This window comes from Lissotriton vulgaris, chromosome 2_1 (assembly GCF_964263255.1).
Source record: "Lissotriton vulgaris chromosome 2_1, aLisVul1.2, whole genome shotgun sequence".
Classification (NCBI taxonomy): Eukaryota; Metazoa; Chordata; class Amphibia; order Caudata; family Salamandridae; genus Lissotriton; species Lissotriton vulgaris.
The window spans coordinates 246,721,472-246,744,865 of record NC_141687.1 but is presented as its reverse complement, the minus strand read 5'-3'; the positions used below and the strand labels follow the sequence as shown (position 1 = coordinate 246,744,865).

At 45.7% G+C, this 23,394-nt stretch overlaps 1 pseudogene; it reads right to left on the bottom strand.

Annotated features, from left to right (window-relative positions):
* Positions 1–23,394, bottom strand: part of LOC147729920 (uncharacterized) — a 98,327-nt pseudogene that overhangs the window by 33,989 nt on the left and 40,944 nt on the right.

Below are 23,394 nucleotides of genomic sequence, written 5' to 3'. Positions count from 1 at the left end.
GCCGAGTAGATAATCTACTATGTCCTGTTTAGGAGGCTTGAGAGATTGCTCCCATCCTTCTTTGACTAGACATAATGGAACCCTAGATGGATGTCCAAACAGAGGTTCAAAGAGGCTGTAGCCTACTCCTTCTGAGGAACCCCTCTGTAGGCAAAGAGAAGACAAGTTAGTATTACATCCCATTTTAGCCTCAGCTTTTCTTGAAGTCCAGTGATCATACCTTTGAGGGTGTTTATGAACCTTTCAACAAGCCCATTGCCCTGTGGATGGTATGGTGTGGTAAACGTACTGTTAACACCACACTCTTTCCACATAGCAATGATTTAGCTAAACATGAAGTTGGTACAGCTGTCTGGCAAGACCTCCTTAGGGAACCCAACTCTGGAAAAGATTCCCAGGAGGACCCTGGCCACTACAGGTGCTGCAGTAGTGCTAGAGGGAATACCCTCTGGATATCTAATTGCATGGTCCACCACTACTAAGAAAAAACTATGTCCAGATACTATTGGAGGGTTTAAACGATCTACAATGTATATCCTCACCCTCTCAAAGGGAGCCCCAACCACTGGTAGTGTAATTAAGGGGGCCTTTGTAGCGACACCCCACTTACTACTGGTGTGGCCGGTGACACAGGAGTGATAAGACCCCTTGGTGTCTTCAGACATGTAGGGCCAGTGAAAGTAAGTTTTACTTTGCCCAAGATGCCTTGCAAGGGGAATGTCGTATGCCAGGGATAAGAGGAAACCCCTGAACCTCTGAGGTATTACCAACCTCCTGGTGGCACCAGGCTTGGGGTCACTATTTTCAAAAACAAATGCCCATCTTCCTAATAAGTCCTGTGAGACCCACTGACATTCCCTGATTCCTCAGCAGCAGCTTGTGTTCTGAGTTGTTCAAGTTAGAGGCAGGCCTTCTCCTCCAGACTGAAGTCTTCCCTGGAAGGCCCCCCTGCCCTCAGTCGTTCTGCCTTGTCAGGACAAAGTTCCTCTGGGACCGTTCCTTCACAGGTACTGAGATCATTTACCTCAGGAGGCTGATTCTAATTGGGAGTTTGAGAGGAGGCTACATATTTACCCTTCCTGCTCCTTCTCTTGGAAGCTGGCTGGTCCATTTTTTCAGGATCCAGGGCTCCCTCTGGGCCCAACTTCTTGGCCTGAGCCCTAGTGACAGCAAAGATACTGGCTGAATTCTCATAATTTCTGATTGAGTCCTGAACTCCACTTCAGACCAGGCTGAAGTTTCAAAATCAGTGCCCAGTAGACAGTCCACAAGTAGGTCTGAGGATACCACCACTCGCTTTGGATCTTTTACCCTTTCCCAGCTGAGATTGACAACTGCTATGGATGATCTGTCCTGACATTGCTACATTGGTCATTTGGTAAATCTGACCAAGTAGAATCTACTCAGGACACACAAGTTTCTCTGCCACCATAGTGACACTGGCCCATGTGTCCCTGTAAGTGGAAACTACATGACAATTCATGAGAGGCTGTTGTCTGTATTTGCCCAAGTTAGTGGGATTTAAAATAAGGAAGGGAAGCTCAGTGCCAGACTAAAACAGCTTGAATGGGTGCCCTGACTAGGCCAGAAGTCAATTCAATACCCACGGGTAACCATGCTAAACTTGTGGAGCCTCTACAACTACCAATGCTATTTCTAGGGGCACTAGGAGCGTTAGGAGTCGTATTAGTAGCAGTATTGGTTCTAGACTTATCGAAATTGGCATACTTTGCCTTATGGACACAAATAGCACCAAGGTTTCTTGTTAGATGAGGAGGCGGAAGAGGATTGGGACCCTCCCCACAGAGAAAGATTTTTGGGGACCTTCAGAAGACTCTTTCTTTTTTTTTAGATTTCTCCCCACCTTTCTTTCGGGCCTTAGAAGAATTTTGCTTTTTCCAGTCAACACCACCACCACTTTTGTTTCGCCGTGGTGCAGACCATTGTGTCTGCCTTCTTTCCCAGTTCTTGGGCAGAGGCCAGATCTGAGTACACCAGGACTGGTGCAGTTGCTGATTTTGGCAGTTATTAAGGAAGTGCTCCCTCAGTCACAAGTAAATTGTTCAGTCCTTCATAATCATGCACATCACTTCCATGAAACCAGCCTTCCAGAGCCTTAATAGCAGTCTCTACAAAATCTACAGCCTTGAGTGTGTGCCTTCTGTGTGTTACTAAAATTAACCCTGCATTTTTCAGTGGTTAACCCAAAACCATCTATAAGTGCACTCTTCGAGACTTCATAATTGTCTGCATCTTCTTCCTTATAGTCAAGAGTTTGTCTCTACCTTTGTTAGCAAAGGAGAGCCACAGAATAGCTGCCCACTGCCCCAGAGGAACCTCCTGAACTTTACAAGCCCTTTCTAGCAGTAATCCACTTATGGATGTCATCACCCTCCTGGTAAGGAGGGACTATCCTGCTCAAGCTCCTAGTGTCAAAAGAGTGTTCCCTGACCACTGGTCACTAAAGGTATTCACTGGAGGACTTAAATTCTCCACTAAGGGCTCTTCAGGCTCCTCCTGGACATGCGCAGAAGCAGAGTTATGGGTGTTGGACACCCATGAGTCATCTTTTGGAGCATCACCACCCACATCCAAGTTATCCTGCTTATCTGATCTTTTTTCTGGTAAAAATACTGTTACCCAAAGATTATTTCACTGTTAATATGCAACTCTCCAAATGTCACGTGTAAATAAATCATCACAGTCTTGAGCAAGGCCTCCATGCCTTCAATCTTTGTTTCACTTACAGGCTCAATATTTTGGCTCCAATAATTCTAGCACTAGGCATATTTGCTAGTGTCGTGTTCTTATCTAGGACCCTAATTCGATTTCCCGATTTATGCCCTTGTGAGGTTATAATCAATATTGTCCTGACAACGGCATAAGAATCAGATTCATATTCAGTAATAGCCCATGCAATCAAAAGCACAGCACGGCTACTCTCATCGACTCCTAGAAAGCACAACGCGTTCTTTAAACAAACCAAACCTTCAGCAGCCCGGGAAAACCCCCTGCTTTTGTTTTGATTTGAACAAGAACTCCTGAAGTCCTGCAAGAACTGTTAGTTCTTGGTGACGTCTTATGTCTAACCTTACGTCAAACCCGGCACCTTTCAGGTATAAAATACCAACAGTTGCCTTAAGCAAACACACGGTGGTTTGGAGCAGAGCGGCTATCTACTTGCCCGAGAGCGCAGCTAATGCGAGTGCCCACGGAAGCCGCCCCTCCTGTTTGACGCACTGAGAGAGAGGCTGTCTTTTTCTCCAGCCGAGAAAATCCAGCTCCGGTGTTTCCAGCCTACCCTTGCGGGTTGCTGGAATATCGAGTCCTGAGGAAAGAGATACCAGACCTCCCACATTCTATTACCAAGGTACGGAGCTGACTAAACCCTTAGGAGAATTCTTGATGCAGATTCTTGGCAAAATTAACCAACTTAACTTAAACATCGCTACTTACTTGTCCCTTCCCGAGTATTAGGCTTAGGTCAGGTACACAGGGGTAGGCTTAGTTAGAAGCTCCAGTTGAGTATTTTAGTCAAATGTATTTGTGTATGTATATATTTTATCCATTTTAAAGTATCATATGGCTAAGAAACCGTATCAATGCTTTTAGAGTATTATTTCATAATACTACTTTTACTCTACGCACTTTACTTTACTCTAAGTATTGCAATTGTGGCAATTCACTTCTCTTGTATGAGAAAGAAGACGGCTCAATAAATAACACCTTTTTATTGAAAACGCCCATCTCTCTATTTCTCTGCACTCTGGTAAAACTAAGTATGCACTGCTGACTGAGTGAAATATCTGTCTATTGTTTTCACACGACTCTAGAGATATACTCTTATTCTGAGGGAGCAAAGTTGTCATGTTTATGTCGGAAACTGAATCCCTTCTTGTCTGAGCCAGGGAAGGTTATCCATCCCTCTTCATTCCAGAAAGTTTCCAGTGATCTCTGAGCTAGCTGGCACAAACCTAAATTAAGTTTAGCATAGTCAGTAGAGACCTAGATGACCTCAGTCCTAAGTCTACACTGCTGTTTATGTTATTCCAATGCGCAGAGCCTATTGGGAAAATAGGAACTACACTACACTAGTTTTGGGCATTTTAGTGCATCCCATATAACAAAATGTTTGTGTTTTAGTGCATCCCATGCACCGTTAATTTGTGACCTTCCACCCTCTGTATTCATTTGTAAGCTTCACACTCAAACACTGTTTCTGGTGTTCATCACTAACACCTCATATTTGAGATTTGCCACACATCTCATTCTGTTTATCTCACTATACGTATCTTCTGTGAGCATCTCAAATGTGTCTCTCACAGCAGGCTTTTTACATTGGTAAGCATGTCTCTTCTACACAAACACTATACATCTCATTTTTGGGAGCATCCCACATAAGGCTAATTTTTATTGAAAATTTATCTCATAGGACTTTCTATATTTTTGTGCAAGATAATGCATTTGAGTGCACTCTACACTCATATCACCCATCTGCAATGACACTTCTCATAGATTAGACAACAAAAGTTTAAGTATTGCGGTGTATACTTTGCAATGCATTAAGGGTTTCTCTACCCTCCAGCCACAGGAATGTAGGCAATAAACTTCCAGTGTTTGAGAAAATATTTTCACTCTCCCTGCTAGACCAGGGGTTTCTAAAAGGGATCCAACTGACTTCATAATTCAGACACACAGAATCCTATACCATACTATTAAATCTGCCAACCTTAGGGTGGTCTTCCGCCTTACTTTTTGTCTGCTTACCTCCTCTTTTTGCGTATTATTTTTGGTGGCTGTAGGACTGAGCATTTTACCACTGCTGACCAGTGCTAAGGTGCATGTGCTTCTCCCCTAAACATGGTAACACTGGTGTATACACAACTGGCATATTAAATATACTTATAAGTACCTGCTAAAGTGGTATATCACATGCCCAGGGCCTGAAAATGAAATGCTACTAGTGGGTCTGTAGCACTGACTGTGCAATCTACACAAGTAGCCCCTTAAACATATATTAGGCCTGCCACCACGGAGCCTGCATGTGCAATTTTACTGCCATTTCAGCTTAGTATCAAAAACCCCATGCCAAGCCTTAATCTTTGATTTTATTACACATGTCACCTCAAGGTAGGCCCTAAGTAGCCTATAGGGCAGAGTGCTATGTTACTAAAAAGTAGAACATGTAATTTTAAGTTTTGCATGTCCTTGTAGTAAAAAACACCTACATTCGTTTTTCACTACTGTGAGGCCTACTCCTCTCATAGATTAACTTTGAGAATTCCTTAATACACTATTTTACACTGTAATTCCTGATTAGAAATGAGTAGCTGTGTCATGTTTTATATCTGTGGAATGGCAATGATAAATCCTCTTTACTGGTAAGGTTGGACTTCATATTACTATTTTAGAAAGACCAATTTTAGAAAGTGGACATTTCTCTGCTCTTACAGCTGTGTGCCTGCAGCCTGTCTCCAAAACACTCCGATATTAGTCCAATTGCATTTTGAGATTTAGGAATGTTGTGAAGAGCATTAAGGTTATTCTTCCTTTTTTCGTCCCACCTTTGTTTGCTTGAGGCATGAGATGTAAGATTCAAAACATGTTTTTTCACATTTAGTCTAATTGCTGTATGAGTGTAAATAACAATTAAAGCATACTTGCAAACTGTGACTACATGCCTGCCTTTATCAATGTTTCACTACAAAACTATGCAATTGTATTTGGTTAACAGAGCGTATGGCTCTCATACAATGGGCAATTTGTATAGGTTCACTGGAAAGTTCAAAAGGTTATCCTTGTCCCCAACCCCCCATAAATGTAGAGGCTCCTACATCCCTGGCAGGTGGGAAGACAGGCGAAAAAGTTACTGCAGGACTCGAACTGCCAAGATTTAATCAGGCCCTAAAGCTTTGAGGATAGTACTATAATGTGGGGATTTTATTTTTAAAACCATCATTTTCGTTGTATCATTGTTGTATCTTTCTGTTTCCAGCGCCGGGATACTCTACTGAGTAGCTGTGCGCTCTATAAACCCATTACAATATTAACATTAACATAGCATTACATGCAGAAAATTTAACTAAGACTGATGTGTAGGATTCTTAGAAAGGAAACTACCCAACCCATGAGGATGCACAGTGGGCACGTAGGATGTCCACTGATGGACTGCAGCAACAAAAACTGGAAGATGATGTATGCACACCTGGAAAATATATTACACTGTGTCTATCAATGAATGAATGAATGAATAAATGTATTTGTGTGGTTACTCAAAACCATTAAAATAAAACAACAAAGTAGAAAAAGAACACTCCATTTTAAACATTTGAACAATTTAAAACAATAAACATTGTGATCAAATCTAAGGGTCTAAAATTCAATGATCATTGAGTCCAAGAAAGCTTTTTTTTTTTTTTTAAACTCGGCCAACAGTTGTACATGCTCCCGTTAAGCTAAGCAATTAGTTCAGGATGGTATGTGACCTCAGTGCAGGTGCTTGCCTGATTGCTTAGCTGGGAGAGTCCATCAGCTTCATACGAGTCTGTTGTACAAATGTACCAAACATAGCCATATGCTTCACTGTGTCCAGTGGGTACAGTTGATGGACTGCCTCCTTTGCAGTTCTAGTCCCCCGTTGTAGCAAGATGGGCCTAAGGTAAAGTCTGCGGTCTAGACACAAGGCCGGCAGCAAAATAGAATATGGGCCAAGGACTCACGTTTGTATATGCAGAGCCGACACTCCATGATCGCCATTTTTATCGACCCGGAGGGGTATAATTCTTTAAGGGGGGGGGGGGTAATCTGAATGCTACGATCCTGTGTAGGGCTTGTCTCCCCACAGCCTGCGTAAGATGAAGTTTGGGGTCGTACTTTATATGTGGGAGGCTTTGGGGCTCGTGAGCTCGTGAAAGCCTCTTGCTTCCAATGATTCCATGTCTGAGGAGCGAGAGCAAAGGCAAACTTGTTTTTTTATTGTACTTTTGATAGCAGTATACTTGATTATCTTGGGGTCCCAGTTCTCTATTGCAAGTTTCAAAATGTCTTTGGCAGCGGAAAGGCTGGCTGACCAGGGATTACCAGGTTCCAGAAATAAACTTTTTACGGTAGACTTCATTGTGTTTTCTGGTGCCACCATGGTAAGATAGAAGTATTTGCTCAGAGAGGCCATCTCTTCCAGCTTTTGTTGGTTCAGGTTAAATTCTAACTAAGCATTGGCGAATTTTGCGAATTGGCAATTCGCGAATTTGCGGATTTGCGAATTGGCAATCCGCAAAATTTGCGAATTTGCGCGAATTTGCGGATTTCTTTCTTTTTGCGTGTTCCCGAGGCGCTTTGCGTGTTCGCGGGTGTCGCGAGGCGCTTTGCAATTTCGCGTTTTTTTTTATTGTCTGCTTAATCACTGCCACCCTCTCGTTTTTTATGCCCATCTGCCCTCTGTACCACTCGTTTCTGTGCCCTTCTGCCCTCTGCCTCACTCATTTTTTGTCCCCTTCTGCCCTCTGTCCCACTTTTGTGCCCTTCTGCCCTCAGCCCCACGTAGAATGGCGCCGGCAAGCTGCCAGCGCCATTCTAAAATAGCTAGAAATAGCTTCAACAGGAAGCACTAATAGATAAAGTAAAGCAGGTGCTCCAGTTGAAGGTCAAATTAAGTTACACAATCATTAATCACCCCAAGTTTGGAGTGATTAATGATTGTGTAACTGAATTTGAGCAGCACCTGCTTTACTTTATCTATTAGAGCTTCCTGTTGAAGTTGACTTTTGTAACTATTTTAGAATGGCTCTGGCAGCTTGCCGGCGCCATTCTAAAAGAGTTACAAAAGTCAGCTTGAACTTTTGACCCGATCCGTTCCGTTCCCGGATTTTGCAGGAAATTCGCGAATCTCGCGGATTGCGAATTTACCGAAAATCCGCGAAATCCGCGAGCGGAACGGATTTTCCGCCCATGCTTAATTCTAACCACACTAGATGGTTCCTGGTGCATGCGGGTAGGTGAAATAACTTTTAATAGGCTGAGCAGTGGATTTTTTCTAGGTCTCTCGCTAATTTCCCTGGGAATGCCTGTTGTGCATAATTGAGTGATGGTATTAATTTTGCCCTCAAGACTCTTTGGATAGCCGTTGTTGTGGGGCTATGTAGAGTGGCATATAGCTTGCAGAGGGCGTAAATGATACTTATCCCTTTCGTACGCATTTTATGCAGATGGACTCCTGGGCGACCTGTTTCGCTGAACCAAACCCCCAAGTAATTGTAGTGTTGTGTGCAATCCAGAGTAGCTGGCCTAGCCTCCATTTTGCCAGTTTTTTCTTAGGGTATTGCCCAAAGATTATTGTTTTTGATTTGGATGGGTTGGTAACCAGCTTGTTTTTGGCATTGTAGGCTGCCAAGGCCGTAAGTGCTTTTTGTAGGCCTATTTTAGTATGGTCTAGGAGTACCAGGTCGTCGGGGTATTGCATTAGGTGGATTTTAGTATGCCAAATCCTAGGTGTTGCTAATGTGGCTCCAATCAAGGCTTGACCCATGTCTGTGGTGTATAAATTGAAGAGCATCGGAGCTAAGACGCACCCTTTCTTCACGCCGCGATCCGTGTTAATTTTCTCTGTGGCAGATACGCTTGAAAGTTTGATTCTTACCCAAGTTCTTGAGTACAACGAGCGGATAGCTCGTCATAAAGATGGGCCGATATTCCAGCATGCCAACTTCTGCCAGAGGATGGAACGATATACGCCGTCAAAAGCTGCTGAGTAGTCAATAAAACAGGCAAAAAGCGGCAGGCTTTGTCGTGACACAGCTTTTGTGCTAGATACGAGAGCGCTATTATATTGTCCACTATTGATGCCCCAGGTCTAAACCCTGTTTGAAAAAAGGGCAGAAGGCCTTCAGTACTGGCCCAGTTCGATAATTCCGCCAGGAGGGTGCTTGCGAAAGCCTTGCCCTCAACATCAAGCAGGGCAATCATGCAACAGTTTTGTGGGTTGGATTTTGTCCCTTTCTCATGTATTGGGTGCAATAACGACCCTCTCCAGGAATCTGAAACATCCTCCAAAAACCGGCATTCAGCATATAACTTGGTCAAATTGTCTGTCCAGAAGTCTGTATCGGCCCTGAAGAGGGAGCTAGGCAGGCCGTTGAGTCCTGGTGCCCCATTGTACCTGATCTTTTTAAGGTTGTGCGAACTAAAGTTTTTCCTGGGGGGGCTCGGTCATCCAAAGTTTTTGATGTGTGAGCAGTGGAGTCTAGTTCTCCACTTGCATTAGGGCTTTTATTCAGCAAAGTTATGCTTCTATCTTCTTTGTACAATGTTTTCACATGAGCGGCCCAGGTGCCTGCGTCAAGTGAGTTCTCTCTATGGTTGTCTCCTTGGGTTAGAGTATTTAGATATCGCCAAAACTCTTGGGACTAGCAAGGTCTCAGTAAGTCGAAGACCTTCAGCCATTTCGCCTCAATGCATTTGCGTTTCGCGGCCCAGACTTCCTTCGTGTCTATCAATGTTGGGGTATGGAATTGGAAATACAGCCTAGAGTATTCACAGAAGAGAGTATATATGGCAGTTTCTGTACTATATCCTCGTTGTCACTCAAAGAAGTGTAATGCATACACAAGGTGGGAATTGTCACCAGAGGAAACTGAAATATAAATTCCAACATATCAAAAACTGGATCCCAGGAATAAGCAGGGGATACATAACATGTGCTAAATAGAAAACAGGAAAACCAGAGGAAAGACAAGGTAGAAACCACGGTTCTATTACGTAAAGTATACCACTGTTGCAAAAATAATGCAAATACATTTAACACCAGTTGTGTTGTGGTCCTTTAGTTTTGCGATGGAGAGATCAATTTGGGACTGATTCAAAAAGAAGACTCTTAACTCTGCACTTTTTCACATACTCCTAGATACAGGTTTAGGTTTATAGATTTTTGGAATTCACGTAAATTATAAGTAATTCATGTGGAAAGTTGCACAGTCCTAGGGTTGCAGATGCACGTCTGGGATAGTCATGTGACTTTTTTTCGAGTTCCCGTGTCCCTAATTGTAGGGACAGCACAACTCCGCAGAGGATAAAGGAAGCCTGAAGGGCACATGCATCTTTTTTATTTTCTCTGATTTTCTCCAAGTTTTTTCTCTGTGTAGAAACCGGTCCTTACTTATCCATGAAGTTTGAGATTGTTCCATTCCCATAGTGCCAATATCGGCCCCACTGACCAGCCCACCCGCAGCAACATACATGTAGCATAAATAAGCAGACAAGACAACTAGTTTGGTGGAGAAAATTGCTGCAGGTTTATTAGCATACGAATATGCCAACATGGTGGGTTATCTTACAGGCGATCCAAAGGCAAGCCGCCCCTCGCGGCCTACCACCTGATGGGCCAAACTAGCATTGTGGACTTAGCCAATCGGTGCTTAGCGGTTGTGGTGAGGAGATAGCCACTCCCACTTCCGGTGAACCATCATTCCACCCTCTTGCTCATGCCCCCCCTACGAGGGGCGGAGCGTTCAAGGGACCTCCGGTTGTACAGGTTTCCAACCGCCCATAGGACAGACGGGGCGCCGTCGCACCCCAGGGTCCACTGCATAGACTTCCTGGGGATATTAGGTCTCAGCACCCTTTCTGCTCCTAAAAAAGGGTACCCCTGAGTACCTTTCCGCCTCTGGATCGCCCTGTAACTCCGCCTGCAACACAAAATATAAAGATTAGAACATATTTCCCCCCCACCCTGAAAACGCCGGGTAAGCGGTAGGGAGGGAAACGGCGTCAGGGTGAGGGGACAAAGAGGCCGCCAGGTGGGCGGGGGAGGAAATTATACTTCCCCCGGCCCCCCACCCTGGCCGGAAGTGACGAGCGGGACCCTAAAGGGGTCTCGGAACACTAGGCTGCTCTGTGTGCCATCCTGTGGCACTAAGGGTGCCACCCTCTTATGAGGGTCCCCTGCGGGGACGTGTCGGTCAGCCCGCATAGTGCCAATATCGCCCCCACTGACCATCCCTCCCGCAGAAACATACATGTAGCATAAATAAGCAGACAAGACAACTTGTTTGGTGGAGAAAATTGCTGCAGGTTTATTAGCATACAAATATGTTAACATGGTGGGTTATCTTACAGGTGATCCAAAGGCAAGCCGTCCCTCGCGGCCTACCACCTGATGGGCCAAACTTGCATCGTAGCCTTAGCCAATGGGTGCTTAGAGGTTGTGGTGAGGGGATAGCCACTCCCACTTCCGGTGAACCATCGATACACCCTCTTGCTCATGCCCCCCCTATGAGGCGGTACAAAAGGGGGTGGTGATGGACGGAGCATCTGAATCAATCAAACACTCACACCCAGTCAAAAGATCTGGGTTTAATCCATCACCGTTCTTTAGCCCACTCTGCCACCCCAGTTCAGACATGGCTATATGCAAATCAGTCTAACCCTGTGCCTCATGGGAAAAGTCCAGCCCGAACTGCCAAGCCATGTCTTCCCTGGACCGGAAACAAGCTTCCGAGGACCGGTTTCTGGCATTCCAGCCGTCTTCAGCCCAGCTTGTGTGAATCCAGTGGCAAAGTGAGCAAGAGACTCACGTCTGAGCATACCCTGCCACACTTATGGCGGCCAAAAGCGGTATAAAAGGGGGTGGTGATTTACGGAGCATCTCAATCAATCAAACACTCACACCCAGTCAAAAGATCTGGGTTTAATCCATCACCGTTCTTTAGCCCACTCTGCCACCCCAGTTCAGACATGGCTATATGCAAATCAGTCTGACCCTGTGCCTCATGGGAACAGTCCAGCCCGAACTGCCAAGCCATGTCTTCCCTGGACCAGAAACAAGCTTCCGAGGACAGGTTTCTGGCATTCCAGCCGTCTTCAGCCCCGCTTGCTTGAATCCAGTGGCAAAGTGAGCAAGGGACTCAAGTCTGAGCATACCCTGCCACACTTATGGCGGCCAAAAGCGGTACAAAAGGGGGTGGTGATGGACGGAGCATCTCAATCAATCAAACACTCACACCCAGTCAAAAGATTCTGGGTTTAATCCATCACCGTTCTTTAGCCCACTCTGCCACCCCAGTTCAGACATGGCTATATGCAAATAAGTCTGACCCTGTGCCTCATGGGAACAGTCCAGCCCGAACGGCCAAGCCATGTCTTCCCTGGACCTGAAACAAGCTTCCGAGGACCGGTTTCTGGCATTCCAGCTGTCTTCAGCCCGGCTTGCTTGAATCCAGTGGCAAAGTGAGCAAGGGACTCACGTCTGAGCATACCCTGTCACCCTGGTCCGTCCATCACCACCCCCTTTTGTACCCCCCTATGAGGGGCGGAGCGTTCAAGCGACCCCCGATTGTACATGTTTCCAACTGCCCGTAGGACAGACGGGGTGCCATCGCACCCCAGGGTCCACCGCACAGACTTCCTGGGGATATTAGGCCTCGCACCCTTTGTGCTCCTGAAGAGGGTACCACTGAGTACCTTTCTGCCTCTGGATTGCCCTGTAACTCCGCCACAGCCCTGGGTGTGGCGACTGTCGCAGCCAGGGCACCCCACCAAGGCCGGCATTCCTTCTTACTATTTCTTACGTACTAATTCTAGGGCCTCACCCCTATCCTAGTAAGAAACAGGTCCATGCATATACCGGACAGCTGCACCCCTTCATCCTAAAAACACCCTGCAAATTTGGCATGTAGCCTCATGTCTCATAAAGCCAAATCTCTACTCAAAAAAAGTTTACGCATCGTGCCGATGAACCTCCTGCGCGCCGGCTGCCTCACCTCCCCCAACAGAGCTCCATGCCACGGGAGCAAGGGGTGACTTCAGACCACTAAAGTTCACCTGTCCCCAACTGGTTGCCAATTGCACCTTGTGGCCTTCTTCTAGGGTGCATTACTTTGCCCCATTGACCAGACAAGTTCACAGTTATTTTCGACTGATCCCTGTCAAACAAAGCTTGGTGTCACAATTTGTTGGAGGTAATGAGTGTATGGTGCCTGATAATAGGCACTACAATATTTCAAGAAGAGCCAACTTACGCAGCCTACCCTGCTTGCTGAACCTTTGACCGGTCACCGATGCCCGGTCCCTGCTATTCACCTGTGAGTGCCTTGATACTTCCACCAGTAATGGTGTCGGACTACCAGATTCTGTGTCACCTGTTTCTCTGTAGACCATTTGGTGGATCCGCTTGGACCCTTCAATCGTTGTAGCCAATAAATCTCTGACCCCATGTTCCCCTCGCCTTATTGCCCCCCAACCCACAAAAGCCTGGCTAAAGGGCGGGTCTTTTTTGTCTGTCTTGGATGATCTCCAGGATCCATCATTTGGTGCATGCTTGTAATCTTTTACATATTATATTAGTTGGACAGCCCACTGCCTAGCCGCGAGCTTCTCCATCATGAGTATAAGGCCAGGTTGAGTTTTGCTTAGGCAACATCCCTTCTAACACTGTGTAGAGTATCTCCTCATGTTTATCACTTGTACAAGTCGTCCCCCTTTGCCTGGCACTCGTTAAACCCTATGAAGCTTTTAGCAAGCACCCTATACAACAGTATATACATGTTGTGCAACTAGGGGAACTATTACTTCATCACTCGTACTTCCTGGCATGTGACAACTGCAAAAGGAACCCCTACTTTAGTACCTGAATAACCATAAAATAAAATACTGTCCAGTTGAAAGCTTACCAGTGGACTTAGCTAAAGGCCCTCTACTGCATGTCAACCCAAGTTGTTGCATTTTTGACTGCTAAAATGTTGCCTGCCCACACCCGGACCCTTCAAGTAAAATCAGCCAAAACAATCGCCTACATGGCCATAAACGCACCAACCTGTGTCCAGAGAGATTAGACAAGTTAGAGGCTTTATTGTATCCGCCAGACCCGAAGCGGAGCCAGACTAGAAGGTCCTAGTGGTGTGGTTCCGTAGTTCGAGGGTCTGTGGTTCGTAGATTCTGAACCCGTTCAATAAAGGTCGTCGGATATAGACGATTTTGGTATCAGAGGACCCCAAATCACGAGTGCGGTATGTACGAGTGTTTTCGTCATAACCGATCAATGAAAACACTACGTATTCAGGGATTTCGTTTGAACCCTCGAGTTCTAATTTTGTGTGCGGCAGCCATTTTGTGTGGTTGCCTCACATAGGCCGATGACTATGGCCGAACGAGTCCTTGGGACACGTACAACTTAGCTGACTTTTGCATGACCTGGCCGAACTGACTCCCTTGCCGGAGGCTGACCCCGCTGAGCCAGTTCCTTGTTAAGCAGCTGGTCAGATAAAGATCAAAGAGCAGGACATTGCTGAGTTTATGGTACACACACACACCCTTCTATCTTGCTTCTCATCTGTTTCTGTTCCTTCCTTTATGGCTTAATCACTGATTTGGGGTTGAGGTCTTTATGATGGGTTTGTCCGGCCTGATCGAACAGGAATATTGGAATTTGCTTGGTCATTTCTGGTGTGCTGGACAACGGAAAGTGGGATTGTCGTCATGCGATATGTTTGAAATGTCACTGTGTCATTGGCCAGTTTGTATGTAATCGATGCTAGCCAGGAATGTGAATTTTAGCATAAAAGACGATGCTCCGCTCCTTGAATTTGTGCAGTCTCTAGCGAACCACCCGTGTTGTGCTTCGTAGACCTCTGTTCCTGGTTGCAGCCAATAAACTTGGTCTTTGACGTCATCAAGAAGTGTCCTGTGTCTCTGTTTGCCGAGGCAGGGGAATCCGAAGACATCGGGCGTTATCCCTGGCGCCGCTGGGTTCTAAAACCCGGTTCTTCAGTTGGCGCCCAACGTGAGGCGACTTCAGCGGTACCTGTCCAAGCCCGAAGATTGTGAGGAGCTTTGTGTGGAAATTCTGGAGGAAGGCCTGCCTCTTCATCAACCCCTGTATGTCGTCATGGTCCGAAAGTCTTTGCTGCGAGGTTCCTCGCTTTCCGACGGCTACGAAGGACTGCTGCCCTGACTGTCGCCCTGTCTTGGAGCCATTAGACGATTTGTAGAGCGAGACAATAGACGGGTCTTCTGGTGACGCCATCGACATTTCAGTTAAGTATGAGTGGAGCGTCTCCCAGTCCTTAGTTTTGTTTGGGTATCCTTCGGGATCGCTTTGATTTGCTACCTGCAGGCCCCAAAGCCGAGGGACTCGTGTATTCACGAGACTATCGTTTTAAGATTTCCCTTGAAGTTTGAAGCTAGACTAGTGAGCGAAGATGCCTGGTCTTAGCAGACTTGGAAAGATATTTGGTTTGTACTAGGGATTCCCGATTGGAAGATTTGTGTCCGGTTCCTCCGATTGGAACTCCGACCTATGAGCTCTACGTAAAACATGGAGTGGGCCCCATCGCGTATAATGAAATATGGGTAAAATATACCAGGAAAGACGGCGTCCAACAGTGGCCCCGTTATGGTAGCTTTGAAACAGAGATTTTCGACAATCTCGAAGTTAAACTGTTCAAGAAGAAAGCCCGGCCGACGATGTTTGACTCTTCCCGCACATGGCGAAAGGAAGCCAAACAGAAATAAATTAAGTTAGCGAAGAAAAATAAACGTGAACGAGGTATGTCAATGGTGCAACTGCAATACAGTTTAGGGATAATGAGGAAGAACAAGAGAGCGAACATATGCTTAGGCAACGTAAACTAGCGGTAGACAAGTGCTACCCAGCTTTGCCACCTCAACAGCAAGACGAGAAGAAAGATCTTGTGAAAGATCCTTTAATGTTGCATCTATTGAGTTCGCCACCCCCTTATGCGCAGAATGCTACTGCACCTCCGTCACCAGTTGTCGTTGCGCAACCTCCTGTTGCTTTGCCACCTGCATTTCCTCAACAGCCAGCTCCTCTTGCGTTGGCTTCTATTCCTTTGGTGCAGCCTTCTCAAGGGCCGCCGACTTTGCTGCCTCCTTTGTGTGCTACTCCTACGCCTGTCTTGTATACTCCTCCTGTTACTGTTCCGACTTTGGTTTCCTTTCATTCTGCTCCGTCTCCTGTTCTTTTGTCACCTTCTCCTTCTGCTCGACAGAGAATGACTGATGCGGTTGCTAGTATCTTTTCTCCTCTGTTGGGTTCATTGGGTATGTCTCCTGTTGTCGAGCATAGGCAATAGCGTAGTCAGTTGCCTAGTCCTGATGAAAGGACAGTGTTGGATCACTTAGCGCGTAAATGGGTTTCGTATCCTTCGCACTATGACCTTGAGGGTGGTATGGATGTTTTCCATCAATGGGAAGCACCGAAACAAAGATGCGTTTTTGATATGATGTGTTCTTTCCTTCGTGAACAATGGGAAGATAGTGAGGTAGGTCAAACTCCGCCTGAGTTGTACCGTATACGTTCTGAGTTTGCGAAAGGGACTGTTGTGGGTCTCGAGATTGAGAAAGCAGTTGGGACGTTGTTGTCGTTTAGGAATTCATCTCCTTCTGAGCGATTGTTTGAACCTGATTCGTCAGTTAGGAGAAAGGCGCGTCAATATCCGATGCGTGAGGTTCCTCCAGTTTGGAGACATGCTGATGCAAATGCTGCTCCACCTGTTATTGCACACTTTCAGCATGTTCCTTGGAAGCGTGCTGAAGTTTTAGCCCGTAAGCAGACTTTGCCTGATCCGCGCAAAAATCCAGCAGGGTTTTATAAGGAGCTATCTCAGACTGCGGATTCATGTATCATGAATCTAGCAGACATAGATATGTTGTTTGGGAATGTTGTTCCACAGCCTATTTGGGGAAAGATTCGTCACACGGATCATGCGCATGAATTAGGTGATACATGGAATAATCTTAGAGATGCTGATAATAGACAAGTAGGTGGCGCTAAGCCGGAAGATATAATTGCTGAACTACCTGGTAGGATTATTGATTATATGAAGACTCTGATGCCTGCTTTGCGTGTTAATTGGGACAAGTTGTCCGCATGCAAGCAGAAGAAAGATGAGACTGTGTCCGACTTTTTCACACGGTTCGAGGAGACCTTTGTAGACCACAGTGGTCAGGACATGAGTACCGAAGGTGGTCAAAGGTTGTTCGTCGACAAATTTGTTCATAATTTGCTTCCGGAATTGTACAATAGGTTGAAGGATTCTGAGAGTGCTTGGGCTGTTTCCACGTCAGCACAGATTTTAGCTACTGCCCAGTACTATGAAAATAGGAACAAGGATGAGATAGAGAAAGCGGATAAGAAGACTAAGGAATTGAAGACTAAAGTTCTTCTACAGCAAGCTTATCCGACCCGTAATAATCACGGCGATTATCAACAACCTCAGCAATATCAGAGAAACTCGCAGAGGTTTGAGTCTTCTCAACAGCGTTTTCCCGTTGGTCCTAATCAGTGTGCGTATTGCAAAGAAGAGGGCCATTTCAAGAGTAGTTGTCCGGTTCTGTTAAAGCGCACGAATGGTGCTTCTGGTGAGAGGTCGAGGTGCTCAACAAGCTCCTAAAGGTAGAGGTCGTGGTCAGAATACGTGTTCTTTGCCTCCACAGAACTCTATGAATAGCTTTGATCAGCAGAATGGTGCGTCTGGTAGGACGGCACAGTACTATGCGGATGATTACTACGTCGAAGGTGAGGAAGTGGATGGTAATGATTGCTAGGACAGCCATAGACAAAGAGAGGGAGTTGTTTCAGTTCCAGTAGATCAGAGTGGACCCTATGTTGAAGTGATTGCATCAGGTGTGTCAGAGCCTTTTCTGTTGGATACTGGTGCTGCAAAGAGTTCTATTATGCACTCTAAACTCCCTGGCGCACCTTTGTCTGGCTTAAAGAATGTTTCAGTAGGATTTTCTGGCGCCCCGGTTACGAATCCGATTTGTAGTCCGTTGTCTATTTCTGTTGGACCTCGTAAATTCGAAGCACCCCTCATTTTGACGACTGGTTGTCGTGAGAACTTGTTGGGATTAGACTTGTTAAGGAGAGTTATGTGACGCTATATTGTTCTCCGTCAGGAGTACATCTTACATTGGGTGAGAGAGTGATCTCTCAGATGTACTTGTCTAAAGATCGACTTCCACCTGAATTGTCTTCTCTCCCTGATTCTCTTTGGGCTACTGGTCCGAATGATGTAGGCCTCTTAGAGATCCCGCCGTATGTTGTGACGTTGAAAGCAAATGCTAGATTGCCACGCATTCCACAGTATCGTATCTCGAGTGATGGTGAGAGAGCACTTTTAGCGATCATCTATGATCTGATCGAAAAGGGTGTGATTGAGGAAACGAGAGGTAATGGGTGCAATAGTCCGGTTTTGCCTGTTCTGAAGAGAACTGATTCTTCACAGCCTCCTGTATATACGTTTGTGATCGATCTCCACGAGGTGAATAAAATTGTTGTTCCGCAATTTCCTGTTGTGCCTGATATCACCGCTTTACTGACTTTGATCCCGGCTACAGCCACGTGGTTTTCGGTGATTGACTTGAAGAATGCTTTCTTCAGCATCCCGATTGCCGTGGAAAGTAGAGATATCTTTGGCTTCTCTTTAGGAGGATGAAGGTTCCGCTTTAAGCGCGCTCCTCAAGGCTATTGCGAAAGTCCATCGATCTATAGCCAAGCTTTGAAGACGATTTGTAGAGAGGCTACTTTGTCGTTTTTACGCCACTTGTCTGATTTCCATCACAAGGTTTCTCTTTCGAAGTTGCAATATTGTCGACAAGAAGTTACCTACTTAGGTTACCTCTTATCGAAGGAGGGAAGGAAACTGACCCCAGAAAGAATTCAAACTATTGCGAAAATGAGTGTGCCTACGACACAGAGAGAAGTACGTGCTTTTTTAGGTATTACGTCGTACTGTAGACAGTGGATCCCTAATTTCTCGTTGCTCGCGAAACCTTTGATAGCTCTTACTGTCAAGGATACTCCAAATCTTATTCCTTGGACTGACGAATGTCAGAAGAGCTTTTCAGAATTACGCAGTGCGTTGTGTTAGGCTCCTGTGTTGGGTACCCCCGACTACAGTAAGCCTTTCACATTGTATGTCCACGAGAGAGAGGGATGTGCATTGTCATTTTTGACTCAACAATTTGGCGATGAGCAGCGTTCATGTGCTTATTTTTCATCGACTTTGGATCTGGTAGCTAGAGCATTGCGGAGTTGTTTGGGAGCTACAGCAGCAGCGGCTGTTTCAATTCGACAATCTGCTGGTTTGGTAATGGACAATACACTGATTGTGATGGTTCCACTTGCAGTGGATACCTTGTTGAATTGTACCAAGACACAGCACTTAACTAGTTACAAATTGACCTTGTTAGCGAGTCATGTGCATATAAAGAGATGCAACACGTTGAATGCAGCTACGTTGTTGCCGATTTCAATTGAGTCAGACGACACTGAACAACATGATTGTTTCCTTAGGACTGAGGAAGAAACGAAAGGGAGGATAGATCTTAGGGATACTCCTCTTCCAGAATGTGATGGTACTTTGTGGGTTGATGGTTCGTGCTTCAAGCTTCCAAATGGTGATACGACTGCGGCATATGCTGTTACGACTTTGCATACGATTGTTGAAGCTGCACGTATCCCACATAATTCAGCACAAGCAGCAGAGTTGATTGCATTAACAAGAGCGTGTGTGTTGGCGAAAGGAAAAGGAGTGACTGTGTATACTGACAGCCAGTATGCATTTGGTGTGGCTCATAGTTTTGGACGTTTGTGGAGAGAGCGTGGGTTCCTGACTTCGCATGGGACTAAGATCCAGCATGGACAGTTGGTGAATGAACTTCTTGAATCACTTACTTTGCCATTGCAAGTAGCGATTGTGAAATGCAGTGCGCATAAGAAAGTTACGGATGATGTTGGTCGTGGTAATGCGTTTGCAGATGAGGTCGCGAAAGAAACTGTGAGAAATGTGATGAGTCGAATGTATGTTGCAGGTCCGGCGAGATGGGTTCCAGATGGAAGTATGTGTGAAGATACGATTGAGTGTGTAAAATCCATCCAAGCTGAAGCTACAGAGAAAGAGTTGAATGAATGGAGAGAGAGTAAGGGTAAATTGGATTCGAATGGTTGTTGGATTGATTTGTCAGAGCATCAGAGATGGTTGTTACCTGATGCGTATGTGCTTCCAGTGGTTACAATGGCTCATGGATTGGCTCATATTAGCGTGAAAGGGATTTGCAAGTTGTTGGTTCCGGTTTGGCAGAATGCTGGAATTCCTCAGTGTGCAGAGAATCTGGTTAAGAACTGTATGGTGTGTTTGATGTACAATCCTGGTAAGGGAATTCCAACTCCAGCTGGTCATTTTGCTCCTCCAACGTATCCGTTTGAGGCTTTGCAGCTAGATTTTATCCACATGGAGAGGTGCAACAACCTAAAGTATGTGTTGGTGGTTGTTTGCTCTTTTTCTAGATGGGTGGAAGCTTACCCTTTGAAGGACAATACTGCCTTGTCCACAGCGAAAGCCCTTATTAAAGAATTCTTCCCTAGGTTTGGTTTGCCGAGAATGATCTGGAGTGACATTGGGAGTGAATTTGTGGGTCAAGTGATGAAGAGAGTATGTGACGGGTTAGGTATCCGGCAGAAGTTTCACGCTGCAAATCACCCCCAATCAGCTGGTCTAGTCGAGTGCTATAATGGCACCCTTAAATTAAAATTGGCCAAAATTCAAGCGAGCTCTGGTTTACAATGGCCAGAATCTTTGCCTCTAGCCCTTTTGTCCACTAGAATGACTGTGCATTCACAAATGGGTTTGAGTCCATATGAGATAGTGTTTGGTCGCCCGGCGAACATTTGGGGAGTGCCGAGGCCGACAAAATTTAGTAAGCTAGAACATCCTGTGTTGCTTGACTACCTGTATGAATTGACGGCTAAATTGCGTGTTTTGCATCAACAGGTTCATGACTCGTTGCCACAGGCTTCTGAAGATCCAGGACACGCCATTGAACCTGGATCCTGGGTCCTGGTGAAAAATTTTCAGCGGAGCAAGAACGAGCAGCCCCTTGTTTTGTTGTCGACCCGTTCTGCAGTACGAGTGCACGGTAAAAAGAACTGGATCCACGGCGTACATTGCAAAAGGGCTCCTTTGCCTCTGCCGTACGACCGGTGGGTCCAGAAGGGACTTCCTGACTCCGAGACTGAGACCGTGCCTCGTTTTCTGCCATTCAGCAATGCCTGTTTGATTGGAACAAACACTGAGAAAGAAAGTGATGATCTTCTTCAAGAAGCTGTGCCTCTAGTGAACCGTTTGAAAACTTCTGAACCTGAACTCCTTTTCCGTGAACAAACATTGCCTGGCAAAGAGCGTTACAATTTGTGACCGAGAGTCGCGGGACAAATAAAATAAAGTTTCCTTTTATGATTTTTTTGCAGGTTGACTCTCCTCCGAGGAACTACTTTGATTTTTGTTTTTCGAACCCCCATCCGGGTTCAGCTGTAGGGTCGAGGTTGCCGAAGTCTTGGAGTGCAAGCCGAAGACACTAGGTCGACGGTTCTGGTTGGCCTAAGGGAGTTGCCCTGGGCTGACAGAAGCATTCCTTAGCATAGAACACCCTACCACCGCGAGCAGCAAATTAGAAAGGATGGAGTTTTTCGAGATGGAGAGACCTGTTGAAAGAATAAGCTTTAAGAGCAAAATATGTAAACTGATGACCCGAAAACGATTTTTAATATTGTGTTTGTTTATGTTGCTTAGCTTGATGATGTTTCTAATTGGATATGTGACATTCTCTTTTAAAGTGAAGTTCATGCCCACTACGCAACCTATACCTCCTCCTACTATTTCTTCTCATTCTTTTCACCCTCTGCCCGAACATGAAATAGTTAGAAGACTGGAATTTGCTAACAATTCCTTTGTTCAACTCCTGCACTAACACCAGCTAGTTATGAACACGACAAACTGTTGGATTTGTGGCCTAATGCCCCATACGACCGATAAAGGTATTCCTTACCTGGTTTTACCTTTCAGCTACAAAGGTTCTATTTGGGCATACAGAACGATGTTCATTTATGCTCATAGTGTCTATCCCCAACGTTCCGTGAAAGACAGTCCGAAGACTATGCTCTGGTCAAGGGTATAGTCGATATGATTAGGGGAAATAGTTCGTATGACACTATCCCGAGAGATGAGACACAAGCATACATTGGATGGAACGTTACTGGATATGGAGTTAGTCTGAGTGTTAGCCAGTAAGCAAAAAGTTCTCCACCGTTTTGGATAGTGCCCCATCAGGGTCGCTATTGTCTGCAAGGTAATGGCAAGAATCCGAGAGCTCAGTTAGGGAAGAGTGTCTGCACTGAGACTTATATATTTGCGTCTCAGACTTCCCCAGCATTCCTAGCAGCTAAGGGTACCTACTTCATCTGTTATGACAAAGCGTATACATGGTTGACCCCTGTCTTCTCTGGGACATGTTTTGTTTCTTTCCTGTTGCCTCCCACATTTACAGCTGCGGCAGATTACCATAAGACGAGAGTTGCTAGAGGTGTCTTCAGTAAGGAAGATACCGCAGGGCAAGAGTTGGGAGATTTCTTTAAGGGTTTTCTGCCATTCTGGGGACCGATGGCCAACAGCAGGAACATTCGTCAGTTGACGAGAGTGGTTGAGTCCACCATAGTCGAAACTGCTGGTGCCCTTAGTAACTTGACTGCTGAGCTGCAGTCAGATCGACTTATGACACTTCAGAATAGAGTTGCTCTTGATGTCATACTTGCAGACAGAGGTGGAGTGTGTAAACTGATTCAATCGAGCTGCTGTGTTTTCATTCCAGACAACGCTCCGACAGTCTTCCAGGCCATTTCCAAGCTATATAAGATCTCCGAGTCTGTACATATAGACGAGGGAGATTGGTCATTGATGGGATGGTTTTGGGGATTGATATCCACGTGGGGATGGAAGATTCTGATGGTCATTGGGATGATCTTAGCTATCCTTTTCCTGTTCTGTCTCTGTGTACAGTGTGCTCCTGCTATATGTGGCCTTTGTGCTACTTCGTGCGAGGAGACCTGTCCAGAGAGAGTTGCTAAGTACTAGGATGATGCTACAGCAACATCTTTATGATCTGATGAATATAGACCTGGATTCAGACTGACATGGGTTTGGGTTTATTGCTTATGTAAGGGCAAAAGGAGGGGCTGTTGTTCCATAGTTCGAGGGTCTGTGGTTCGTAGATTCTGAACCCGTTCAATAAAGGTCGTCGGATATAGACGATTTTGGTATCAGCGGACCGCAAATCACGAGTGCGGTATGTATGAGTGTTTTCGTCATAACCGATCAATGAGAACACTACGTATTCAGGGATTTCGTTTGAACCCTTGGGTTCCATTTTGTGTGCGGTAGCCATTTTGTGTGGTTGCCCTCACATAGGCCGATGACTATGGCCGAACGAGTCCTTGGGACACGTACACCTTAGCTGACTTTTGCGTGACCTGGCCGAACTGACTCCCTTGCCCGAGGCTGACCTCGCTGAGCTAGTTCCTTGTTAAGCAGCTGGTCAGATAAAGATCAA